At 41.8% G+C, this 12,571-nt stretch overlaps 1 long non-coding RNA gene across 1 annotated transcript in view; it reads right to left on the bottom strand.

Annotated features, from left to right (window-relative positions):
• LOC122465039 overlaps positions 1-12,269 on the bottom strand; it is a 179,098-nt gene extending 166,829 nt beyond the window's left edge. The window contains exons 1-2 of the long non-coding RNA XR_006289568.1: positions 12,212-12,269; positions 2,191-2,195 (exon numbers count right to left, since the gene is read on the bottom strand). This is a non-coding gene — a long non-coding RNA (uncharacterized LOC122465039). The remainder of the gene's footprint in view (positions 1-2,190; positions 2,196-12,211) is intronic.
• Positions 12,270-12,571: the final 302 nt, after the last annotated feature.

Genomic DNA, 12,571 nt, shown 5'->3' with positions numbered 1-12,571 from the left:
AAGTCCATTTATCAGGTTCTTAGCAATATTGGTGAGTTTGCTGGCTTGAAAGTCTATCTGAAATACATCCACCCCTTGGATGGGTCATTCAGTCCTTTGTTCAGAGCTTCAGTTTGTAGAAAAGTTGCTCCAGAGGTAGGAAGGAAGGAAGACAAAATGGCAAAAGGAATATAAAAGGCAGCTGTATCATCTCCATGTGGCTTGTACTTCCTGTTTCCCAAACACACGCTTCACAGCACACGGCATGGAAAAGCCTTAGGGCCTGGCTGCACTTGCAGATGTAGAGCGCTTTGAATTAAACCCGCCCTCGGAGAACGCAGCAGGGAAAGCGCTGCAGTCTGTCCACACTGACAGCTTCAAGTGCACTGGCATGGCCACATTTGAAGCAGCATTGGGAGCGCTACATTGTGGGCAGCTACCCCAGCATGCAAGTGACTGCAACGTGCTTTTCAAATGAGGGGGTGGGGTGGAGTGTGTATGTGGGGGAGAGAGAGTTGGTTTTGGGGGGGCTGAGAGCATGTCAGCATGCTGTCTTGCAAGTTCAGACAGCAGCAGACCCCCTTCGCCCCCACACAGCATTCCACACTAATGGCTTGCTTTGTGTCAGAGCAGATAAGCAGCCGGCTGTCAGAAACAGAGCTTTCAAAGGGCATATCCGCATTCCTGCAGCGATTGAAAAACAATGACAAGAGTGGCCACTTGACTTAAGGGGATTATGGGACGTTTCTGGAGGCTGATCAGAGCACAGTACTGACACACCTTGTTCACACTGGCGCCGCGGCACTCCAGCAGGGGCACAGCAAACGGTATTCCACTCGCCGAGGCGGAGCACCAGCAGTGCTGTAGCTGTGGAGTCAGAGCACTCTGCATGCCTTACCAGAGTGGAGGGGTAGTGAGCTAGTGCGCCCGTGGCTCCTTTATTGCGCTGTAACTCACAAGTGTAGCCAAGCCCTTGGAGTTCTCTGTCCACAGGCATACCACATGCCTTGCTGACTCATGAAGTGTTTCCCCTAGTTCCTTTCAATGGGTTCATTGTTCAGTTCATGATCCTTGATGGGCCCTTGAACAGGCTAGGCAGTGCTGATGTCAATCTGTCTGTGGGTGTCACCCAGAAACACAGGACAGGTTTGGAAATACAGATATACCCTACATATCTATAACTCACAATACAAAGGTGATACAAACAAAAACAGGATCATCATACTTGGCAAATCATAACATTTTCAGACACCTTACATGACATATATGGTCATATTCCTTGCAATTTTATAATATTGGTGTCAACAAGATCATAAATGGTCACCAATATTCCATAGAGCATCACAGGTACAAAAGCAAATTAAGGAAATGAAAAGACACAAAGACAGCTCTGGGCAATAGAATGAACACTGTCCTTTGACAGCAGTAAAAATATTAGTAGTAACAAAAGGGAAAAGTTTCAAAGTGATCTAAATTCTGTCCTCAAATTTATACTCATGTCTCACTGAAAGTCAATAGGAGCTCTGCATGAATACCCAGCCCCCACAATTTGACCAAACACACTATAATTAGGAGTTAAAAAAAAATCAGTGAATGAATACAGTAAATCAACTCCCAACCTTGAAATACCTAAATTCAGTGTATTAAAAAAATAGGGACAGTCACAAGATTTTATAGATTATCATACATCATATCCACATTTTTCCTCCAGCCTATCCCGTAGCTACTATTGTTTTCTAATGAGTTCCGATGCCTGCTTTCCACTACAATGGTCAGATTTCTGACCTGTCACCCCCTCCACCAATTCTGCATCTCAGCTTGTCTGACACTTCCTCCTGGACTTCTCATCAGCTTAAATTTAACAAGCTAACACAGAATTTCTAATTTTCCCTCTGAAACCCTGCCAATGTTCTCTGTCACTGTTGATAATCCCACCATCCTCCATCACTATTGCTACTGTTACTACAAAGATTCTTATAATGCCCTCATCTCCATAGTATTTGTAAACCTTCCAGTCGTACATCAAGCAACATGACTACCTTCTGTCACATGTGGTTTGTTTTCTCTCTCATCCTCTTCCCAGAGGAAAAGTTATGCAATGTACTGTGTTGTGTTGGTAGGATTTTTATCACTCAGGCATTTCACCTAGGGATCACGTTCAACTCCCTCTCTCTTCCCCAAAGTGTCTGGGCTGTGTCCAAAACTTGCCACTTGTCCTCGAGGACATTTCTGAGAGCCATCCTTTACTTTCTGTTCAGCCAGCCAAAACCCTTATCTGGTTCCAACTGTATTTCCTTACGGTAACCTTATCTAGTCTCTCTAATGCACATCTCTCTCCACTTCAGACAAAATATTAGCTGCTAAAATCATTGTTTCCCACCATTTTAATTAAAACACCCTTTCCTTATCTATGAAGTTCTCCACTGGCCACACGTTTCATGACATCAAGATTCTTAACACCTTCAAGGTCCTCCACAACTCAGTCCCTCCTTAGTTGCCCACGACTCATGTTCCCTGCCTCTTCCACTCTGACAAAAATGCCAGCCCCATTCACCCATTTGTTCAGGAAGCTGAACATCTTTATGCCTTCTGCTTTGTGGCTCCTTCAGCATGCCATCCCTGAAATGAACCTTTAGCCCATCAGTGCTTCACAATATACCAAAGCTAAAGCTTGGCAAGCTCATTGAGATATTGGTGCCAGAGAAGAGAGTATTTCTGCTACTATAATACCAAGCAGCTATCAACAATACAGACAAGAACATACTAATTTAAGAATCATGAACACCAGGGAAAATAAAAATCAGAGTTAGGGTGAGGAACAATAGCCCCAATTGCCAGTCAACTTTCTTCTCCTGCTTCCTACCATATCCAAATACCTAACTACCATTGAACAAGAGCTGAGTGTATAAAAAGAGAGGAGTAATTGAATTTCATTGTTCCTCTACATATGCTTCATGGGAGTCCTTTCTGCCTCAGGCATAAGAAGCTGAACCGAATACTCAGAACAGCTATGTAGGAGACGATCCCACTAATGAAATAAACAGCAAAAATAGTATTGTACAATTAACCTAACCTCTCATTATCCATCAGTAACTCAGCAAGTGTGGACTTAGAATGCATCTTCAGTGCTGCTCTTAATGCTTCTCTTGGCTATGCAATGTTTGTGGTCACTGCAGTCATAAAAATGGCTGTTGCTCTTGTTTCTGAGCATCAGCCTGACAATCTTTTCAAATCTCCATGGAAGACCCTTTCCAATGTGAACAAATGATTATAATGATCCAAGCTGGCAGCAAGACAGCAGTAATAGTAAATAGTTTAACTATGCTACAGGGTGGTGCTGAAATATAGCAGCTACAAAAATAAACTTCATTGAATGACATGCCACAGTAGTGGAAAAAAAGATTTTTATAACAGCTTGCAGAACAAGCACTACTACAACTCAAGATCTTCTTCCGCATTTTCATTGTAAACTCTTATTTTCATTCATCTGTAAATATTTGCTCTGTGTTGAAGATTAGCATTTACTGTAAATTCTCATCCCAGGAATAGCTTTGAAAAGATGCATTTAATTGTTCTGGTCATTTAAATGATGCAAGTTAACACAAAATATACATAATGTACCTAAAAGGCTTTGTTAGCATGGCCATGTTACTCATGAGTGGCAAAACCCTCAGTGAATGACACAGGTCATCCTAAATGCCTATTAAGCTGCTATGCCACAAGGCAACAGCACGTATACACAACATGATTTACAAGAAAACTCTTTCAGAAGTGTTGGAAAGGGTTTGTTTGGTTTTTTTTTGTTGTTGTTTTTTGGTGGGGGCAGGGGAAGAGTTAATGTTACACACAAAATACAAGGAGTACTTGTGGCACCTTAGAGACTAACAAATTTATCTGAGCATAAGCTTTCGTGAGCTACAGCCCACTTCATCGGATATGACGTGATACATCCGATGAAGAGGGCTGTAGCTCATGAAAGCTTATGCTCAAATAAATTTGTTAGTCTCTAAGGTGCCACAAGTACTCCTGTTGTTTTTGCGGATACAGACTAACATGGCTGCTACTCTGAAACCTGACACAAAATATAGCATCACCACCTGTAAAGCCCAATTTCCTTTGTACCTGGAGTCTAACTGTACAAACCACAGAAGCAGAGAAATATGGCACCTAACACATCTTAAACACATGTAAAATAACTTTTCCATAGATAAGGTGACAACTTGAGTCAGATAACCTGGGACCAATCAGGGGCAGAAGCAAGTTCTTCACATCCCACTGGAAGTCTCAGCTTTCTGAGCTACAAAGCTGCTGGCCTGAATCTTCTGGTCCACATGATTTGAACTTTGATGCAGGTCCTGCATAGAGGGCTAACGGGGCTTTACACCACCTCTGTATTTCTGCAATCCTGTGGCTGGCCAGGAGCTTGTTAAGCCCCTGGGCATCTTACAGCAACTTTTGAGCAATTTTAAGTTGCAAAAAATCATCTTGTTGGGCCCTAGGCAGTCAAGGGCAATTAGGGACTGCCAGACCAGGGGCGAACAGCCTCTGCAATGGTTGATTACCACCAGAGCATTCCTTTTAAACTGTGGAAAACTGCAGGTAGCCATAAGCCACCTTTACACTGAAACAATCTGGAACAGCCCAAGGAAGCCATAGGCTCCGATTCCCCCATTTCTAGCTCCGATTTTCCATCAGATATCACACCACAAACTTGCCACTGGTCCATGACTGACTAATGTCCATACTGCACCTCAGAATAATATAAATTGAGAGGAAAGCTCACACTTGCGGAGTAAAGAGAAAAGATGTATCATGCTTCTATTTTATTTTTAACTTGCTTGGGTGATTAAAGTGGTTCACAGCTTTTGGAATGCAATCCTGGGAGATACAGTTTTGTGAGAAGAGAGCAGATGGGGGGGGTGGGGGTCAAAGAAGCAAATTAAATGCAGTTTATCACATGATAATTTAGTTTATCACATGGATATCACCATCAAATGTGTGTATATTTTGTTTAGTATAATATTGGGATAGGGTGTACAGACTCCACACTGGGCCAAGACAGGAAGGTGTTGACCACCTGCCATGGACCCAGGTACTTAAGCCATCCTTAACCTGCAACCCCCACCAAAGCCTTCAATCCTGGAAGGAATTCTACCTAACAACTAAAGAGGGAGGAGTCAGGCTTAAACTAAGACAGTCCAAACAGAAAGAGAATACCTCTCTAGCTATGGCTGGGGAGCACCCAGGCACTGAGTTCTAGAGGTAACCAGAGAAAGATTTTTAAAAATGCTGATTTACCCTTGAGGAAAAGGAGGTTGTTTCCTCTGTTGCTATGAACTTTCCCCTTCCATGATCAAAAGAGGGAGTACTAAGGTGCCTCCCGAAGAGAAAGGAAGGTCCAGTTCATGAACTAGTCCACAAGTAAATGATCCTGAACAGCATAATACCTAAGGACAAGAATACTGGGTTTGTGCTGTCTTTTTATGACCCCAATAAAACAATGATCTCTCACTTCATGCAGGATGCCATATCATTGTTTAGATCCCATGGGTGGCCAATTTATGCAGCAGTAGTCCTGCTTCTCACAGTTACCGAGAGAGAGAGGTGTGTACAAAATGAAAAATACACACACACCCCTATACGTCTAATCTATGCATCTAGTCTATGATCTGTATGCTAACATTCTTATGAAAAAAATATTTATTGCTACATGCAAATACCTTTTATATAATAATTCGTCCATATTATTAAGCTTCCTTCCATCACAAAAAAGTCTAATCCATGATTTTTTGTAAAACGACTCTTCAGGCCATTTTAAAAAACAGCAGGCTTTCTATTAATATATTATTTATTGAATGTTATACGAAAACCACTACATTTTTTAAAACAGAACATTGCAGGCCATTATTTTTATTTAGGCAGTGAGAAAAAAAGTTTAAAGGGACACTGTCCACTTAAAATTTGGTCAGTTTCATTTAAAAACGTGGAATGAGAACCAGTTGTAGGTACCATACCTCTTCCCTACCTCACACTGCCAATTTGTGTGTCTTTTCCAATCAGATTTTTCCATTTTATTTTTTTAATATATATTCTTCTCACCTGTTATGAGAAAGAACCTTAAAAACAAAAAGGGAAACTGATTATGGCTCTCATCCCATGATGAGCTTTGCAGACAGAGTCTTATGCCTGAGCAGTGCTCATTGGAGAATCACAGTCTCGCTCACCCTACAAGGGAAATAGTGAAACTGATTACACTCAAACTGCTGTGAAATACACTAAACAAACTCATAGGCAAAACATAGAAAAAACTCCCCTCTAATCATGTTCAGTCATAAAACCTAAGCAACACCTGTATCAGTAGCAGGTAAAAATATTCCAGACGGAAGTGTGACTTTCAAATTGATGGTTCCTCTCTTTCATATCACTATTGGGTTGTTTATAAAAAGATGTATTTGCATAGAGCAATAACTACTTTCCATAAGGATATTAGTACATAGAGATTATAGGCCACATCCATAAAATTGTTGCCCAGGTGACACATTGGCATGATAGGAACTGAAGTAGTTTGTTCTCCTGCCAGCGATCCCTAGACAAGTGTGAGCAATGCCTCACTTGCACTGTGGGTATGAGGAAATGGTAAGCCTATGGTCCACATTGTTGCTGAAGGGGTTAAACTAGGAGCTCAGGGTGCCCACAATCTAAGTGGCACTCTGGAGGAGTGTGTGAAAACAATTGAGGGGCTTGGGAGATATCAGACACCAGTTTCAGGATCTAGAGCAGTGAGGTGGTGGTACCCGACATCACTAAGAAGGGAGTCAGACAAGATCTGAGCCCAGGCCCAGAACACATGGGGAAAGATTTCATCCCTGCTTCAGGAAGCATGATAGGAATTAGACAAAGAATGCAGTCATTCCAGATTGCAATGAAATAAGATCTGAAGTACAGTTAAACTACTTTTCCCACTAATACTTCATGAGAATGCTTAAAATGGTTTCCAATATTGTGGGTGGCTCTTTTGACCCTTTCCATATCAGGTATTAGAACCTTATATAAAGATGCTTATTTGGGGTTGGTACAGCCCATTAACTCCAGCTGGTATAAAGAACAAAGGAGGCTCTACAGCAAAATCCAGGGGCAACCAAGCTAAAGGAGGAAGATTAGCCTGAGGTTATTTTCAGTTATAGCGCCCGATTTACCAGTAAAGCAAACCCCAGGTAGGGGTGAGTTTGGACACAATGGCCACTCCTAGACTAAACAAAAAGTAAACATTTTTCTATACCACTTAGCAGATTCTAACACTAGTATAGACAGGGTTCTACACCCTTAAAAGCATGTTAGCTCATCACACTCAACTCTGAAGGGAGCCTAGGATTGAGCAAAATCAACTAACCTTCTTCAAGGTGTTAACCCTTGCCTGCATTAGTGTTTTTAAACACATGAGTTACAACATGTTCACTACCACGTTTAAAATACAACTGATTTTCCTTGTCTAGACAGAGTCTAACTCGGGGTCTGTATGTTCTGTTGGGGACAAAGCAGAGTCCCAGTCCATTAACAAATACTTAACAGGAGCAAGTGTCAAAAACAGCTTACAAAGGAAAGTGCACATTAGATCTTATACATCAGGATAGATTCTTTTAATGCTGCAACACCTGTTTAAACACACTAAATTTTCAGCATTGTTTCTTAAGGCTGGTCTATACAGTGCACCAAAGCACACCAGAGGGCTATAAATTGTAGAGTGCTCTGAAGTGTGGTGCTCTAGCTGCCTGTGGACAGACTCTAGTGTGTGTTAATGTAGTACTGTTTCATACAGGACTGCATCAATGAACACTATGTACCTTTTAGAGCAGGTCAGCAGGGTCTATATGGGGCAGTTAGAGGGCAACACTTCAGAGCACTTTGCAATTTACTGCCCTCTAGGGTGCACTGCCATGCCATGTAGACAACCCCTTTTCTCAGGACACACATGCGAGAGAGCATTTTTAGTTTAGCTATGTTGCTTGGGGAGAGGTTTATGTTAAGTGGAAAAATACCCTAATCTTTTCCACATGGAGAGTTGTAACTATACTGGTATAATTGGTAAAAACTTTCCCATGTAGACAAGGCCTAAGAAAGGATAGGCATATTATAAAGCAGTTTCCAAGACAGGCCAATGAATGGGAGTTTCAATCTATAGCATTTGCACAGCATTTCCCAAAATAACACAAGTATTTTATTCAAGAGTCATCTTCATAGGTATGCTATGCTGTCCACAAGGGAAACAACTCCAGGTTGCACAATCTGTTTGTGCAACTTGACTAACTACGTGAAGTAAAATATAAATTGTGTCTCCAACCGTTCATTACCAAACATATCTACAGGCCTGAGTATCCTAATTCTGACCTTGCTCTCAGTGGTATGCAATATCTGTCTTCAAACTTTCATATATATTTAAAAGCCAGAAGGAATCATTAGGACCATCTGTTCTGGCTTCACGGTGTCTCACCCAGGAATTCCTGCAGGGGAAACAATTCTTCTTCTTCATTATGTAAGTGAAAACTATTGAGCCCAGTAACTTGTGGATAACTTTTGTTGTTCTTAAGAAAGCTGAATTCAATCACAACCTAATGTAGTACTTTCCAGGTCAGTCACACTGAATTTTGGTAGAGCACTTTTGCCTCCCCCTCCCTCTTCCTCCCTTAATCAGAAAGCCAGGAAGTCCATAAAAGCATTTGTGTATAAAATGCTGCTAACTCCGAAACTATGGTTATGAGTGCTACAGAAATAGCTGCAAATGAAGGTAATTAAACAAAAACAACACAAAGTTTGGAAGCGTGCCTTCGGTGACATTTTGTGTTTCCTTTCTGAGAAAGTGCTCAACTTGCCAGTGGAGCTCCATTCAGTAAGCTGAAATCCACCAAAAATATAACTTGCAAAACAAAGAAAATGCTAAATGGCTAATTTCTTTAAAATCTGTTTTTAATCCTAAGAATTCTGGGTGGGAGACTAAAGAGGAACCTCTCTCACTCTTCAGTTTCCTGTGCCTTCCTGCTGCTCTTTATAAGGAATTCACCTGATCCCTGTCACAGGTGGCTCATTCAGTAATCAGGGTTGGCCAACCTTAGGCCCTCCAGCCCTAAAGGTCAAGCCACCATGTTATAATATTAACAGAAATTCAATATTTATGACCTAGGTAGGTACTGAAAATCTCAATAGTTTAAAGAAACAGAAGTATTCTGTGATCTTTATATAAAACATAGAAAAGTTCTCACACATACACATAAAGACACTATTGTATTTAATGCAAGCGAGAAATAACTATTCAACTTTAAAAAAAATCCTTTCTAGGCACCTTTAAAGGATAAATATTTTGTTTGGTTTGAAGTAGAGGTAAGCAAATTATTTATGTCAGTCTAAACAGAGTGGCACATAAATCCATGCTTCTGTAGCTTCTGCCCAGACTGAACTGACTGCAGGCAATAAAAACTTCTCAAGGAAGGTTAGTTTCATTTGGATTAACACACATTTTTAGCATGTAATAATTCACAATATGGATAGATCTCACACTGGGATTTACAGGATGCCTTTTAATGAAAGGGATCTGGGTTGCAATGAAGACACAAGAATTTCTGGTTAAAATATAATTTAAAGTTGACTATTTCAAAGCCTAAGTTTCAATATTATTGCAAAGCCTGTCTTTTGCTAGTGGAGGAGGGGCGGGGGCTGCAGAAGCAATAGTTTCCTATGGTGGGCGCTACTTCATGAAAACACTGGTGTAAGTCTGTGCTTACATCCCATTGATTTCAATTGAATTTAAGCACAGACTTACAGTTAGGAATGTGATAAAGAGCTTTCCTAAATTAGGGCCTTGGTTAGGGAGTAAGTACTTTGACATGCTCAACAGTAACTCCTACATCGAATTATATCTCACTCATTTCTCCTTAGACAGAATAACAGGTACCAGATCATGGTACCGTTAGCAGATGGATGGAGTTTAAATGGGAAATGATTTAGGGATTACAGGGTTGTCAGAGCCCTGAAAAAGATGAAAAAAATGTAGGTTTCTTGTTGTTATCATGGAAGAAAATGATCTTTTGATGATGGCACTGGATTAGACTTGATAGATTTGCGTTCTCCTCTGGCTCTGCAACAGAATCTTTTTGATCTTAGACATGTCATTAAATCATTGTGTGTTGCAGTTTCCAATCTTCTGCTTGTTTGGTCTATCCTTTTCTCCCAACTTTTTCCCCTCTGGCTATTTTGAATGAGAGCTCTTCTGGGCAGAAGCTGTCTTACTATGCATTTCTACAGCACCTAGCAGAGGGAGGTCTGGATATTGGTTGAGGCATCTAGGAGCTACTGTCATATAAATAAATAAGAAAGGTGTAGCAATTTAGCAGAGTTTAAAAAGTGACATTAACTTTAAATGTAGTTTTATGTTTATACTGCTAGCATGAAATGGGCCATAAATGAATATTTTCAGTATGCAACCTTCATTACGTATCTGAGTATACATGTAACCCTTCTACCAGGTGGAGTCAGCAGCAACAAGGGCCGAGTTCAATATCTAAGGGTCCCCCTTATCAATACAAAAGAGAATAGCCTTGAGCCCACCCCCACTAATCTGTGAAAAATTAGCACTATCCCTAGGTGCCTCTAAGAGGCAATACTTCCCCACTAGCAAGCACTGAGTCTGTGCTTAACAAGAGAACTTTTATTAGATGGGAAAGGGAATCAAGCATTAATCTGGGAAAACACCACAACCACATTCAAAAGCACGTAATCGTAAGCAAACCCAACCTCACAGTGTGATGGACGGTGCCCTTTGCCTCCGTTTCCCCACTTGCTGTGGGAAAGTCCAATGAACAAATGTCCTTTTTAACACATCACTTCCCTCTCCCCCCACTGCAACCCACTCACAGTTGGCTGTTCTTGGTTAGGTAAGACCCAGAGTTCAGAAGGGTGGTCACAGGGTTTACGTTCCCCTCCAGGGGCAGCGGGGGCAATCGAGTAATGTCTCTGCTGCTGCCACTGTTTCTCTACCACCACTCGCTACTGCCGCTGCTTCTCAGCCGCTGCTGGTCACCACTAGCTGCTGTCTCTCAGCTGCCACTCTCCACTGCCACCACAGGCCACATAGCGCTCTCTCCGCTAGCACCACTGCTTCTTTGCTACTGCTGGCCACGGTCTCTCAGCTGCCACTAGCTGCTCTGTTTGATGCTCCTGCAGTGTCATGCTCTGAGGCTCTGCAACTTAACCCGGCCCTTAGTAATCTCAGCTCTCATTGATTCCAGCAGGTAGTGGGGAACCTCACAGCCAGTGCAGCCTCTGTGCTCACTGTCCCCACACAAGGCCTAAGGCTCAGCCTCTGGATCTGCTCAGAAGGGATGGCCACTCCAGGACTCAACTGAAAACAAGGACTCTCAACTGAGTCGAATCAGCCTTATCATTTAAATACTGGAGGCCAGGTCAAATGGCATGGGTGCTGCTTAAAGAGTCCTAGGCACTCCCCCCCCCCCCAAAAAAGCCAAACTCCTGTCCCCACCCACTCATCTTCACTGGGATTTGGCATCCCTACCCCCTGCTAAGCAAGTGACCCCTCAACCAGGGCATGCTAAGCACAGCTCCGCTGCCCTTTACTCGTACAATAAGGACAACATTTCATGATCCCAACATTCAAATACTAGAGTGATTTGGACCCCTAACCAGCCAAAACTGATCATTTTGGTAAAGCTCCATCTAAGCATATAGGCAGAGCAGGCGTGTCTATGCAAAGACCATCTGCTCCTGAAGTCTATTTTCCCAGCTCACCACTAGATGTCAGAGGAGAGCTCATTCAGACCCTGCTTACATACAAGACATGCATTTTTCCTATAAGTACCTCAAACAAAAATGCAAATTCTGTATGAATCTTGCATGGCCATAAGATTTCAAACACTTTTAGACCCTGATTCTGAACTGCAATAAATGTGGACAGACCTCTCTATCCACATAGAGCCCAGTGACTTCAACAGGGCTCCTAGTGAGTGTGTCCACATCCACTACAGTATAGGCTTAGGTCATCAAGTCATGTTTAGCTGCAGATCAAGTCATTATTATAGCCTTCCATTTAGGAGTCTACAGTCATTAATAAAGTCCTGTTTGCATGCACAATGAAAATGATCACAGTGCTATTGTTCTCTGAAAGGTGACTAAAATGTGGTATTTCATGCTCAGCATCTCAGTGTTTTTCAGATCAGAATTTACTCACCTAACAAATGAAAATTGTTGTTTCACAGCTGCTAGCTCTGGAAACTTCAGGTGGCATCTGAAAGTCAAGTTGGGATTTTTTTTTTTAATATAAACACACACCACTGAGATTCAGCAGGCTAAATTCTGCTCTGAGTTACAGCTGTGAAACCGCATTATCTTCAAAGTTTGTCCTCATTTCCCCCTCCCCCCTCACCACAATTGGCCCTATGAGTGGCATTTAGTTAAAAATTGTTCATAATACATGAGCCAGAGGAGAATCCCTCTCACCTTCCTGTAGCTATTGGCCTCTGCAGTGCTAGCAGGAGTAAAGTAGTAATAAAAACTTTTTATCTTGCTTATGTTAGTAAGAAAAAAAACT

The sequence above is a fragment of the Chelonia mydas genome, chromosome 3 (genome assembly GCF_015237465.2).
Source record: "Chelonia mydas isolate rCheMyd1 chromosome 3, rCheMyd1.pri.v2, whole genome shotgun sequence".
In the NCBI taxonomy this organism is placed as follows: Eukaryota; Metazoa; Chordata; order Testudines; family Cheloniidae; genus Chelonia; species Chelonia mydas.
The sequence above is the reverse complement of the archived record's forward strand: the minus strand, read 5'-3'. Positions and strand labels throughout refer to the sequence as shown.